The sequence below is a fragment of the Eucalyptus grandis genome, chromosome 7 (genome assembly GCF_016545825.1).
Source record: "Eucalyptus grandis isolate ANBG69807.140 chromosome 7, ASM1654582v1, whole genome shotgun sequence".
NCBI lineage: Eukaryota > Viridiplantae > Streptophyta > Magnoliopsida > Myrtales > Myrtaceae > Eucalyptus > Eucalyptus grandis.
This window is the reverse complement of record NC_052618.1, coordinates 1,905,777-1,909,565: the sequence shown is the minus strand read 5'-3', so window position 1 is coordinate 1,909,565 and position 3,789 is coordinate 1,905,777. Positions and strand designations below refer to the sequence as shown.

The following is a 3,789-nucleotide window of genomic DNA, read 5'->3' as shown; positions in this document are numbered from 1 at the left end:
CATCAACTGAGGTAAGAGTGGAATGATATATAATGCCCGCATCAACCTATAGATTTTTTGCTTGTGGCTATTGGTTAGTCATTCGTTTTTTCTGTCCCATGCCAGCATATAGATACTTTATCTTGCTACAGAAGGCCCCAGCCCACTACCCATCCGAGGTTTCTTGAATGTGTTATAAATTATTTTGACTATCTGATTTGCCTGCCTGGGTGAAAGAATCAGCTTCTTTTATGTAGAGAGTTCTGGCCATAGGAAAAAAATACACACACATATATGTACATTTATTTTGTGTGTGTATTTACATACATATACAAATTGGGCATTGATTCGATACATAAATATTTCCTCCAGTAAGTGGTGTTCTCCATTTACAACATGTTCACTCTTTTTCTAATTTTCTTAAACTGGAAGTTAGTGGCTATTATCACAAGTTGCGGGTATTATTGGATACCATCCTAAAAGCAATGGCAGATTTTATAGTGAAGCCAAAAGATTTTCTGTGATCAAGGTAATCATGAAATTTATGCTGCATGTAAAAATCTTTCATACATTTGAAAAGCTTATATCACATTTTTTGACTTCTATTTGTTAGTATCAAAATCTTTTTGGGGGCGGGATACATCCCGTTGGTTGAGGGAAAGCTAGATAAGTGATTAAATGTTTCAACAACCCCACATGCCAGAAGCAGCAACTACTTTTTACATTTTTTGACTTTTGTTATATGATCTACCAAAACATTTGCATTAGTTCCTGTAAGGACTGCAAAATAATTTTTTTCCGGGGGGGACCTGGGGATGAGACTACGTCTCGCGAGTCCTACCCTCTAAAACTCAATTAGGAAGAAAATACTGCAGCCACAATAGGAGAAGCATCCCATTATGTGGGTTTTTTATTGGTGGAAATTGTGGATACTTCTGCTAATTGATCTAAAAGCTCAAGCTATTACATTAAGGAGTATTTTACTGTTTAAATGTTTCAACAACCCCACATGCATAGGCTAAACTTTGACCTAAGACTGAGGCGTGGAAATTGACTACGATCGGGGCTCAAGAAAGGTTTGTCAGGACCTATTATAAGACCATGTTGAAATTGCAGGACCATGTAAGTTCAAGCTATTAGATGGAGACATAACTTAAAATTTTAAAATTCTAACAAGTTTAATGTATTGAAATACTTTAAGAAATGTTGATATTATCTTTGCCTTATTCATACTCTCAAAGTGCATCTTGGCACAAAGTGCCATAAACTTGACAATCCATGTTCTCTTAAAGATCAAATAGCTAGGAGAAGACCAATTAATTGTGAACTTTGGTCAACTTTTCTCAAGAAGCTTCCACGACATTAGGCAGAAATGCCAATCATTTTGCAGAGTAATGTTTTTATCTGGTCATATAATAGATTATTATTATTTCGAGTATGCTGAATCTAATCAAGAAATCTCTTCGTACATGACTGAGTCGTGAAATTGTAAAGGGTCCAAATACACTTTGCTAATTCAAGCAATACCTCTTAAAAAGAACCGCCACTAGAGCAGTAACTTCCAGATTGGTTCTGTTATGCTTTGACATAAAAAAAACGTCATAAAGTAATCTTATATGTCAAGTTTCCTGAGCTATGTGCCAGCTGCACCAATTACTATTAAGAGTCATCTTTTATTGTCTTCCAGGAGAAGTTGACAAAAAGTTATCAGAATTTCAAGTTTGATGAGCCAAGATATCATGCCTCATATTATCGCTCTTTAATATTAAATGACCATTCATTCCTGAGGAAGATATAGAAATACTTGAGACTCTTCAGCCTGAAGACCTTTCTTGGTTTGCACCTACAATGCTCTCAAGAGCATTCTTAGAGTGTTACATAGGAGTTTCAGTGATTTTAGAAGTTATCCCTTTCTTTTTTAAGTTAACTCTCTCATATTTGAATCTTGATCTACTTTTATTTTGTCATCACTCACTAGGGAATATAGAGCGTGATGAAGCAGAGTCAATTGTTCATCATGTCGAAGATGTTTTCTTTAATGGTTCTCATCCTATATGCAAGCCTGTGCTCCAATCCAGCTCATCACAAGTAGACTCGTCACACTTGACGAGGGTGTAAGTTACGTCTACTCAACTGAAGGCCTAAACCCAAATGATGAGAATTCTGCATTGCTTCACTATATTCAGGTACTTTTACTCAACAATATTAATGGGCAAAAGAATGCTTCAAGTGCCATAACTTGGCACAAAGAACAAATTTCTGTCTGCATAACTTTGTCATGAAATCTTCTGGCCTGTCTTTTGCCTGAATAGACGTTCAAGATGACTCCCGGCTACAATGAACTTAATTGGCCTAGGCCACCTTTGATCTGCTAGTATGTTTCTCTGGGTATGTGAGGCTGTGTTTTGCTTGTAATTTCGGCCCAAAATCTATCTGGTGACACATTGCGCATGGTTTACCCCCTTGGGGGTAGGTTCAACAGTTAGAATTGCACATGGTTTACCCCCTCGGGATGGTTGATTTCTGACACACCAATTCACTTTGAGAAAGTATATGTTTGTACATTAGCAAAGACAAAAAGTTCATCAGATTACAAGCATTAAAAATCACTTAGTAACTCATTTTGGTAGGCCTACTTAGTCTTTTCTGTATGTATTTGATTACAATCCCCATGGATAATTGCAGATCCATCAAGATGACATTACTTTGAACGTACAACTTCAGCTTTTGGCTTTTATTGCAAGGCATGAAGCCTTCCACCAGCTCAGAACAGTTGAGCAACTTGGTTATGTATGTTTGCTCACACATCGGTGAAACCATTTCATTTCTCCTTTCTTCTCCCCAGATGTGTGTTCTGCTAATTATTCTAAGGGTTTCGTGCAGATATGACCTCAGTGTGCATGGCCTGCAGTTCACTGTTCTGTCTGCTGTGAAGGTATACCACAAGGTTTTCTGTGTTTTGACTGCCTCATCACCTTTAACTCCTTCACTTTGTTAATCTTAACAGGGTCCAAGGTACATCGACACACGGGTCCAGAGCTTTCTTGAGTCTTTCGAAAGTAAACTCCTTAAAATGAGTGAAATTTATTTCAAGGTGAGTTGTTTCTCCCGTGTTCCATCATGAAAATCATGTCAGCTTGTCAAATAATCTTTAAACCATTACATCGAACCTGTGGAATTTCTGCCTTTGACAGAGCCATTTAAACACACTAATTGAATCAAAGATGGAGAAGGACAAGAATTTCTGGGAAGAATCTAAGCGTCACTGGGAAGAGATAACTAATAGAACTTTCCTATTTGATCGAATAGAAACTAAGGTACAAGATATTGCCTCTCTCTCTCTCTCTCTCTCTCTCTCTCTCTCTCTCTTTCTATTGTAGACATCAAATCCTAGTCTTCTCTGTAAGGACTGAGCAAATCGACACTATTTTTCATCTACTATTGGTTTCACCTACATTCATCTTCTGCTTGATCTCTTTTTATGGAACTAAAGTTGCCTGTATACAATTGGCAGTATGCCCTTTCCCTCCTCTCAGCTGAAACTGCCTAATTTATCTTCATAAAGCCGGACATGCAAAGCAACTCACAAAAATTCACTTCATTTGCATTAGACCAGGTCGCAGCATTAAGGAAGCTGGCAAAACAAGAATTGATAGCTTTCTTGAACGAGCACATATGAATTGGAGAGCCCAAGAGGAAGCTTCTTTACGAGTTTATGGGAGCAAGCATTCATCAAATTTTGAAGTGGATAACAATGAAGCAGTTGGACCAAACATGGTACGAATAGATGACATTTTCAGCTTCAGGGCA

At 37.6% G+C, this 3,789-nt stretch overlaps 1 long non-coding RNA gene across 1 annotated transcript; it reads left to right on the top strand.

Moving 5' to 3' along the window:
- The first annotated feature begins 470 nt into the window (after nucleotides 1-470).
- On the top strand, nucleotides 471-3,051 carry LOC104429903. The gene is made up of 6 exons (XR_005553370.1): nucleotides 471-508; nucleotides 1,667-1,852; nucleotides 1,958-2,165; nucleotides 2,665-2,769; nucleotides 2,863-2,914; nucleotides 2,987-3,051. It is a non-coding gene; the product is annotated as an uncharacterized LOC104429903 (long non-coding RNA).
- The last annotated feature ends 738 nt before the right edge of the window (nucleotides 3,052-3,789 follow it).